The following is a 10,917-nucleotide window of genomic DNA, read 5'->3' on the forward strand; positions in this document are numbered from 1 at the left end:
ATGGAACCCAGGTGCCAATGGGACATTTCCAAGGCTCATGCAAGCAAGCATTCATTGTGACAGAGACAGGCCTAATGCAGCAAAGAAGAACATGGTTACCCAATGGAATCTCATGGAACCAAGTGTCCACAGTTTCACAGTGCAGCCTGATAGAGTGGTGGAGACCATTGTGTTGCAACTGAATATCCTGGAACTGTTGTGACAAATGTGGGCTTTATGAAACCAAGGAGACCACTGTGATGCAATCAAATCTCAAGGAAACAAGGGTCAATTGTGAACACATCAGATGCTCAGGAAAATAAGGGGAACAGTGTAACATAGTGGAATCTCATGGAACCAAGGCTTTATTTTGACAAAGTGGGACTGAATAGGAGACAGGTGCCATCGGGACACTGCCAGCTCTTGTGGAATCAAGCGTCCATTGAGACACAGGGCAGGTCATGGAAACCTAGGGAGCGTTGTGACGCAACGGAACCAAGGGTCAATTCTGACAGAGAGGGGCCACATGGAACACAAGGGCCATGGAAATATTGCCAGGCCTAGTAGAAACAAAACTCCACGGTGGCAGAACAAGGCCTAGTGAGATCTGGGAGAGCACTGTGGCACAATGGAATCTCATGGAAGCAAGTATCCATTGTGACATGGCAGGGTCTGGGACTGTGCCAAGGCTCGTGCAAGCAAGGCTCCACTGTGACAATGAACAGCCTCATGGCACCCTAGAGAACAGTGTGGCACAGTGGAATCTCATGGAACCAAAGCTCCATTGTGACAAAGAGTGGCCTGATGGAAACCCAGGGCCACTGGGACATCTCCAGCCTTGAAGGAAGCAAATGTCCATTTTGACACAGCACAGCCTCATGAATCACAGGAGAGCAGTGACGCTGTGGAATCTTGGGGAACCAAGTGTCAATTGTAAACCCATGGAAGCCAGGAGACCATTGTGACACCGTGGAATCTCATGGAAGTGTTATAAATGAGAGACAAAAGTCTCAATATTCAGCAAAATTTTAGATTGCTTTATTTGATATAGAAAGAGTAAGCAGCGTGCTGGGGAACATGAGGGGTCACCGCCCACTCCACGCTCCACCGAACCTTGGTTTGCAGCCTCTTCTTATACTGTGGGTTCTCGTTGTTCACAAATTCACAAAGCCTTTGGGTGATAATCAGTCACAGATAGCCATCCGCTCCTTGTAGATGACCACCAGGGAAGTTCTGGGAGTCTGGTTTTTGGGATAGGCAGTATTGCTTAGACAAAGGCAGGAAGGGCTTTTTAGGAAGTCCGATTTCACAAGCTCGTAGCTGATACAACTTATTTGAAAAACATAACATAACATAATATAATGTAATGTAACATAATGCAACATAATATAACATAACAAGGTGATTTTAAACAGAATTATTTAATCATATAATTTCCTTTATCTAGTGTCAATGCTTCACTTCAGAGCTTAGTATTCTGGTTTATAGAAACCCCAATGCTTTTGTGATTAACACGAATCTTTTATCAATTGTCACAGAAACAAATGTCCATTGTTTAATTTTTCAAGTTGCAGCCTCATAGAGCACTGGAGACCATTGTGACAGAATAGAAAAATGGGGAGCAAAGGTTCTTGCAAGAGTTGGTCCAGAGATTCCCTCATTTGCTTCATGACCATCATGAGGATAGAGGCTGTCCCAAGGACCCCCACCTGCTTCTGGACAGGAGTTCTGGCCTGGCTGAGGTGGATGCTGGCCAAGGGACTGTTTGCTGGTGCTCTGTGCTTGCTGTGCTGCCCATGGTACAGTGCCTTTAAACAGGTACTGCACCTACAGCTGCTTCTCGGAGCACCACTGCATGTTCTGTCTCGAGCACCTCACAATGGCCCATAAATCTTCCCCACCTCTTGACCAGATGCCACTTGCTTTGGAAAAAGACTATAAGAAAGTGACCCTCTGGAGAAGCCTTTGAGATCTCCCCACAGAAGACGAGTCCATTGGCTGGGACCACGAGGACACCAGAGTCTATTGGGTCAGACCACGAGGACATCGGTGTCGTCTGTCAGTAGCTCTTCCCTATTCTCCTCTTTCTCTCTCTCTCTTTACTTTGTTTCCTTTAACTCTCCCTCGATCGCAAAACTGAGTTGTTGGCACTCAATAAAAGTGCATTTCTGCTTTGAACAAACTGACTTGTCCCCTGCTGTTGTCTTTTGCGCCCCTGAGATAAAAACAAACCATCACTACTCCTGTCTGCATTAACAGCGGATCGTGACACCCAGTCCTCCCCAGTATCGCTCAAGTATCTCCCAATGTCTCCCACAGCGTTCCCAGTGTTCTCCAGTATGTCCCAGTGCTCCCCAGTGTTTCCAAGGAAACTTGAACTTTTCCCAGTTGCCGTGGCAACCAAACTCAGCAGTGGGGGAGGTGCAGTGTCCATGGCCACAGCCCCTGGCAGTGGCCCAGGGCAGGTTGGGATGATGATCCACCCTCACAGCTGGCCCAGGGAAGCTCTGCAGTGGTTTTGGTGTTACCTTGGGCTGGCACACACCTGAGGAGTGTGTCTGCAGTGTGGAACGTTATGAGTTTTAGATTGCTTAAAAAAAAAACAAAACCAGAAATTCCTCTTTCCCAGACCTCCTAAAGAGAGACCCTGGACAACATCAATCACAGAATGCTGCAATCATCTCTGCTCCAAAGAGAACAGCAATAAAATACCCCCTAAAAATAGGAATTGATATTTATAAGAATGTCTTTGAAATATTTCTCATATCTGGAGTTGAAAATCTTCCTAACCAGACCAGATGGAAATCAAGGCAGAGCCATGGTTTGTCAGGACTTGCTTGATCCCAATGAGCCCCGTGGTGCATTTGGTGCTGCCAAGCAGCTCCAAATAATATTTTGGAAATATTGGCTCTCTCTCTGCAGTGCTACCTTTGCCAGGTGCCCGGCCCAGCTCAGCAGCACAGACACAGCACAAGGACTTTAATGACCCTCTCGGGGTTGGGGCTGAGTCCCTGAACATCAGTCCCTGAGAGGGAGTTGAAGAAACCTCTCAGGAATTCCAAGTCAGATTCAAACTCCAAAATTTCTCTTACTTTTAGTGAGTCCCACGGATAAACATGAAGAAGAAGGTTTCCCAAGGGTTGAAATACAGCAGAAAATTGATGACAATCGTATCAGGTAGGCAAAAATAGAGTAAAGGAGGAAAAGAAACCTCTGAAGATCTCAAGAATTCGAAGTTAAATTCAAAGTCCAAAGTTTCCTGAAGTTCTAATGGATCTTGCTGAAGCACGGCTCAGAAAGTGTCCCCAGGTGCAGGTTTATTCTAAGTTATATTTCTAAAGCTTGTGGTTATTGTTTTTAATGACATATTTTTTAAGTGTGGGCTTATTGTTTTTATATTACCTTTTTTGTTCTGGATTTTTTCTTTTTCTGAATGAAGCAGAGAGATGGGACTTCTGAGTTGCTTTAGAAAGCGTGGTTTATTTTTTTGTTTTCTATCTAGGCAGAAAGGGTAAGTTTATCTTACAGATGGTCACAGCATGGCTTAGAAGTCACAACACTTATGGTTACAAGGTCTTTTAAGGATTAATTAAAAAATAAAACACTGTCAACAGAGATATTTCTCTTTCTAATTCAATACTAAGATATATCGTTTTATTGACTCACAATACAGAGTGAACTTTCTTAGCCAATTATATTCTGAAACACAAACTTACATTGCTGCACTCCAAAACTTCTTGTTACATTTGTAAGTACCTTTATTTCTTCTATATTTTAAATTCTAAAGCTAAATCTATCTCTCCTTAACTGTATTTAGTTCTAAGCTTTGCCTTACAGACCCTTGCAATTTGAATTCTAGCACAGCAATGAATTTACTTTGCTCTGGATGTTTCCTGCAGCCTCCATCAGCTCCAGCTGAGCTTTGCCTTTCCTAAACACATAAACACACGCTCAGGGCAGATTTCTGAATTCCTCCTGTGTAGCTTTTCCTCAGTTCCACCCCCTGGTCGTTGTGCTGTGGCCCATGCCTGTCATTTGTCCCTGAGGCAGAACAGCCCCCCTGGCCAGCACAGGCCCCACATCCCCTCATCAGACACGGCACAGCACAGGGAGTGTTTTGGGTGGGCAAATGTTCCCCACCAGAGTGTCCACTCCACAACTCAGTGTCCAGTCCCAGCACCCACATCCCGTGCCAGGGATCACACAGAGCCCTGCTCTGGGCTCTGCCAAGGGCTGGGTGAGGACGGAGCCCAGGCAGGGCTGATGCTGCCCCTAGAGCAGTGCTGAAATGGGCAGGAGGAAGGAGATAAGCACAGAACAAATAGACCAAGAAACTGGGGTGAGTGCCCAGGTCTGGAAGAGGCTGGAGGGATGCTCAAAGCCCTGGGGCACCTTCTCACACTGGCCATGCCACCAAGGCCACAGACCAAGCTCCTCAGTGCTGCCCCTGCCTGTCTGAGATCCCTGCCAGGGGACTGGCACAGCAGCACACACCTGCTGGAACGTGTCCTGGCCCTGCAGAGTCACACAGCTCAGCTGACACGAATGGGTTTTATCTCCTGGGCACTTCCCAGTCTAGCCCAGCTTCTGCCCAGCTCTGCCCACCTCCCCTGCCCTCACCCCAGCCCAGCCCAGCCCATTCTGGGTGAGCCCCATGGCAGTGCCCACTCTGGGGTGCTCCAGCACTGGGGGCACTCACCCCACAGCCCTGGCCCCCTTGAAGGGCTCGGCAGCTGCTGAGGGGCAGAGAGGGAGCTCAGCCTCCACAGCAGCCCCAGGGCTGGAGCTCCCCATGGCAGGGGAAATGGAGCTCAGGGACAGTGCAGAACTGCTGGTCCTGGCTCCAGGAGATGCCCAGCACAGGCTGCCTCTGCCTGCTCAGTGCCAGCCCCTGTCTCTCCCCAGGCCAGCACAGCAGCCCTGGGCAGGGGACAGAGGGGCCTGGCCAGAGCTGGTGCCTGCAGCAGCAGCTTCCTCTGCATTCCTCCCTGCAGGCACTGAAATGCTGCCTTGCTCCTCTCCCTGCACATCCCTTTCCCCAGCTGAGCGTGTCCTGCCTGGCCGGGCTGGCTTGTCCTGCTGGCCCAGCCCCTGCTCCCCACAGGGCCCTGAGCTGGCCCTGCTGCTCGGGACACACCAGGTTCTGCTGCTGTCCATGGCCGGGGCTGCAGGGAAGCAGCAGCTCCAGGGGGAAGGTTGCAGAAAGGCTCTGGGCAGGGAGGCTGAAAGGGGCACCCCAGGGTCTGCAAGGTCTCTGTGTGGGAGCTGAGCCTGTGACCCTTTGAGCCCTCCCAAGAGCTGGGGCTGCATCTGCAGCTCCAGAGGAGATGTGACAGACGGGAGCAGAGATAAATGATTCCTGCTGGATTCTTTAGTGTGTTTGCTTCTACAGGTGACCTGGATCCATATGCACAGGAGGGAGGTGTTCTGTGTCAGATAACACTGCTAGAGTGATAAGAATAATAATTTTTAGCTGAAAATAATATTTAATTCATAATACACAATGAGAAGTAAAAGACATATGATCAGAAGAGCATCTGAGTTTTTCAGAGGATGAGAGACTCATTGATGTTCCAGTGGTCAAACCTGTTCAAATACTTTCCTCAGGGCTTTTTGAGATGAGAGGTGACCACCAGGAGCCAAACCCTGCCAGAGCTCTCTGTCCTGTCCTGGCAGCCTTTGTCTGGGAATACCGTTGCATACAGGGAATTTTTCAGGGGGAGTATGAATTCTGACTGTCGGTACCTGGAAGGACAGACAGTTCTTTTCCCGTAAGAGGGAAAGCACAGGTCCCCCGTGCTCCAGGGGATGATGAGAGGCAGCCCTATGACATTCCAAGATTAGCCAGACGGGTGAGGTGGCCCCCAGGAAGTGAAGCCAGCCAGACCTGTTCCATCTCCCCTTGATTCCACAAGGCCCCAGAGTTTCACAATGTTCTCCTTGCTTCTGCAGTGTCACAATGGCCCCTTGCTGCCATAAGGCCCTGCAGGGTCACAATGGCCCTTTGGTTCCCCACAATGTCACAATGGTCTCCATGATTCCATGGGGCCTTGCAATGCCACAATGATCTCCATGGATCCACAGTGCCCTGCAGGATCACAACAGCCCTGGGGCTGCACCAGGCCCTGTAATGCAACAATGGCCTTTTGGTTCCACAAAGCCCTGCTGCTTCACCAGCCCCTTGGCACCCTGCGACCCAGCAGGGCCACAGTGATGTCCTTGGTTCCACAGGGTCCACACAATTTCACAATGGTCCCTTAATTTCAGAAGGCCCCACAGTCTCACCATGGTCTCCACAGGAAGGAAATCACAGAGCCCAGTGTTTCAGGGGCTGATGGACTGCAGCCACCAGAGGCCAAGGTCAGACAAACATCTCTGTCCTGGAAGGTTTATCTGGGAGCAGCTCTTGGATAGTCGAAATTTTGAATGTTGATTCCCAATTTCCGCCATTTTTCCCTGGAAGAGAAGGCAAGTTCTTTTCCAGAGTTAGGAAAGCACACAGCCCCAGTGTTTGGAAGGCAGGTGAGAGCCGGCCCTCAAAAGGCCAAGGCCAGCCAGACCTGTCTGTAATGGCAGCTTTTGTGTAGGAGTAATCCTTGGATCTAGGACTTTTGGAGGTGGAATCCCAATTTCGGCCATGGGCACCTGGGACGAAGGATGGTTCTTTTCCATACAAAGGAAGACACGGAGCCCCAGTGTTTCAGGGCAGAATAGAGGTGACCAGCAGAGGCCAAGGCCAGCCAGAGCTGTCTGTCCTGACAGCTTTTGTTGTGGAGAAAACCTTACAGATAGGAATTTTGGAGGAAAATTTCCAATTTTTTGTCCATGGGTGCCTCTGGAGGAGGGATGATTCTGTTCCATATGAAGGAATGCACTGAGACCCAGGGTTTGAAGGCAGATGATAGCCAGCTCTCAGGAATACAGGTGCAGCAAAACTTGTTGGAAATGGCAGCTTTTTTCCAGTAGCAGTCCCTGGATATTGGAAATTTTGGAGGAGGAATCCCTTTTTGGCCATGGATGCTTGAATGAGAAGGACGGTTCTTTTCCATTGGAAGGAAAGCCCAGAGCCTCAGTGTTTCAGGGACACACTAGAAGAGACTCTTGAAAGGCCAAAGGCAGTTGGACCAGTCAGGCCAAGCCAACCAGACCTGTTACCTGTTCCCTTGGATCCATGGGGCCCCGCAGTGTCACAGTGGTTGTGTCATATTGGATCCTTGGTGCCATGAGGCCCAGATGTGTCACACTGGCCTCTTGTTTCCAAGGGGTTCCACAGTGTCACAATGGTCTCTTGTTTCCATGAGGCCTTGCAATGTCACAGGGATCTCCTTGTTGCTGCAGTATTCCAAAGGTCCCTTGGTTCCATGGAGACTCACAATAGCAGAAGGGTCTCCTTGGTTCCACAAGGTCCTGCAGAGCCCCTTGATTCAACGAGGCCTCAAAGTGTCACAAGGATTCCATGAGGCTCTGCAATGTCACATTTAACCTTTGTTTCTATGGGATGCTGCATTATTCCATGAATCCTTAGTTCCATGGGGCCCCGTAGTGTCACAATGGACTCCTTGGTTACATGGGGCCACAAAGTGTCACAACAGTCTCCATGATTCCATGAGTCCCTGCAGTGCCACAATGGTCCTTTGGTTCCACGATGCCTCAAAGTGTCATCATGGTCTCCATGGGTCCATGAAGCCCTGCTGTGTCACAACGGCCTCCTTTGTTCCATGATGCCTGGTACTGTAACAAAGTTCTCCTTGATTCCACATTGTCAGAATGGCCCCTTTGTCCCATGGAGCCCCACACTGTCACTGTGGTCCCCTTGATTCCATGAGGCCCTGCCGTGCTACAATGGCCCCAATGGCTACAATGGTCTCCAGTGAGACTCTCTACAACCACCTGAACAGAGGCTGTAGTCAGATGGGGGTCGGTCTCTTCTCTCAGGCAGCCACTGACAGAACAAGAGGACACAGTCTGAAGATGAGCCAGGGGTAGTATAGGTTTGACATCAGGACAAAAATTCTTCACTGAAAGAGTGATTTGGCACTGGATTCTTCCGCCCAGGGAGGTGGTGAAGTCACCACCCCTGGAGGCATTTAAAAAAAGACTGGACGTGGCACTCAGAGCCATGGTTTAGTTGATGAGGTGATGTTAGGTGATAGGTTGGACTTCATGATCTCAAAGGTCTTTTCCAACCTCTGTGATTCTGTTTCATAATAGTCTCCATTGTTCCATGAGTCCCCACAGTGTAACAATGGACCCTTGGTTCCATGAGGTTCCTCAGTGTCACAATGGTCTCCTTGGATCTGCAGTGTCCCAATGCCCCCTTGGTCGCAATGAACTTCTGGTTCCATGAGCTTTCATACTCTCAGCAACAGTTCTGCAGTGTCACCATGGACCCTCTGTTCCAAGAGGTTCTGTGCTATAACATGGTCACCTTGGTTCTGTGAGGCCCCCCTGTCACCAAATCTCCAAAATATCAGAATAAGACTCCTTAACACTAATTTCGTGATTAAGAGGACAGCCTTTATTTCAGGCTTCAGGTCCAATGTGGGATAACTCCTAAACTTATGTGGACACCAGATTCTACAAGTGTGTTGCTTATATTTAATCACTCCATGCGTATTGCAATTTACCATTTCTATAAAACCCACCACAAGTTACAAGGTTGTGTCCTTGTTTTTTCTATCACTGTACCCTTGAGCCAGATGTGTTTCTCCTCTCTTCTGACAGTCTCTGCTGGGAAAGCAGCTCCTGCATGCCATGTTTCTCTGCTCAAAGTTCACAGGCACAGTAAAAATTGAATGAACCCTTTTGGTGTCAAGCCCAAGGCTTTGTGTGTGCAGGCAGAGGCAGGCAGGAGGCAGAGCTGTCAGCAAAGGAAGGGGCCAGCGAGGTGGGGCAGCCGGGGGATGACGACAGCCTGCAGGGACAGAGGCGCAGGGCATGGACACCGTAGGACAGCCTGGGCTGCAGAGGCCACAGGGATGGGCAGCAGCTGAAAGGCCCTGACACAGCCAACTCCTGCAGCACTTGGGCCATGCAGGCTGGCCCTGGGCCTGAGGCCAGCAGGGGACAAGTGAGCCTTGCTGTGCTGGGGCCTCATTGCCTCCTTGTCCCTGCTCAGCAGCCTGGCAGGGGCCGCCCCATGGTGCTGCCCTTGGCTTTGCACATGCCCAGAGCCCAGTGGCCCGGGAAGAGCCCTGAGCAATGAGGGAGGGACAGGATCTGCCTTGCCAGGGGCTGGGGCTCAGCCCTTGGCCCTTTGCATTCCTGACACACATCCAGGTGTGCTCAGCATCAGAGACACCTTTCCCTTGTTTGTCCCCACTTGTCATCAGTGCCTCCAGTGTTCTGCTCTAACTGGAACCTGGGTGTTGGAATTCAAAATGTAAGGAATTCTCAGAACCTTGGGCCTGTAAGCCAAAGCTTACAATTATACACAGTTGAGATAATTTTCATTTTAGAATTTAAAATATAGAAAAAATAAAGGTAGTTACAAACGTAACAAGAAGTTTTAGAGTGCAGCAATGAAAGTTTGTGTGTTTTTATATAATTGGCTAAGAAAGTTCACACTGTAGCATGAGTCAGTAAGACAAAATAACTTAGTATTGAATTTGAAATGCAAGTATCTCTCTTGACAGTGTTTTATTGGTTAATAAATCCTTTACAGATCTTGCAACCATCAATCTTTTGACTTCTAAGTCATGCTGTGAAGATCCAGTAGACAAAGTTATTCTTTCTGCCTGGATAGGAAATAAGAAAAATAAACCACACTTTCTAAAGCAACTCTGAAGTCCTGTCTCTCTGCTTCATTCAGAAAAAGAAATAATCCCCACAAAAAAGTAACATAAAAACAATAAACCCACACTTTTAAAATATAATGTAAAAACAATAAAGCTGGGGATCAATTCACCTGGGGACACTTTGTCAGGCATGTCCTTCAGTGGGACCCATTAGAACTTCAGGTAACTTTGGACTTTGAATCTGACTTTGAATTCTTGAGAGGTTTCTTTTCCTCCTTTACCCTATTTTTTCCTACCTGAAATCACTGTCATCAATTTTCTGCTCTAATTCAACTCTTGGGAAACATTCTCCTTCATGTTTATCAGTGGGACTCACTAAAAGTAAGAGAAACTTTGGAGTTTGAATTTGACTTGGAATTCTTGAGAGGTTTCTTCAACTCCCTCTCAGGGACTGATGTTCAGGGACTCAGCCCCAACTCCCAGAGGGTCATTAAAGTCCTTGTGCTGTGTCTGTGCTGCTGAGCTGGGCCAGGCTCCTGGCAAAGGCAGCGCTGCAGAGAGAGAGCCAATATTTCCAAAATATTATTTGGAGCTCCTTGGCAGCACCAAATGCACCACGGGGCTCATTGGGATCAAGCAAGTCCTGACAAACCATGGCTCTGCCTTGATTTCCCTCTGGTCTGGTGCAGTTCATTAGGAAGGTTTTCAACTCCAGTTATGGAGAAATATTTCAAAGAGCTTCTTAGAAATATCTATTCCTATTTTCAAGGTTGTATTTTATTACTGTTCTCTTTTGAGCAGAGGTGATTGCAGCATTCTGTGATTGATGTTGATCCAGGGTCTCTCCTTAGGAGGTCTGGCAAAGAGGAGTTTTCTTTTTTTTTTTTTTTTTTGAAGCAATCTAAAACTCCTAATGTTCCCCACTGCAAACAGACACACTCCTCAGGTGTGTGCCAGCCCAAGGTAACACCAAAACCACTGCAGAGCTGCCCTGGGCCAGCTGTGAGGGTGGATCATCATCCCAACCTGCCCTGGGCCACTGCCAGGGGCTGTGGCCATGGACACTGCACTGACCCCACTGCTGGGATTGGGTGCCACAGCAACCAGAAGTTCAAGTTTCCTTGGAATCACTGGGGAGCACTGGGACATACTGGAGAACACTGGGAATGCTGTGGGAGACAATGGGACACACTCAGAGTGA

Source organism: Sturnus vulgaris, unplaced genomic scaffold (assembly GCF_052056855.1).
Source record: "Sturnus vulgaris isolate bStuVul1 unplaced genomic scaffold, bStuVul1.hap1 Scaffold_180, whole genome shotgun sequence".
In the NCBI taxonomy this organism is placed as follows: domain Eukaryota; kingdom Metazoa; phylum Chordata; class Aves; order Passeriformes; family Sturnidae; genus Sturnus; species Sturnus vulgaris.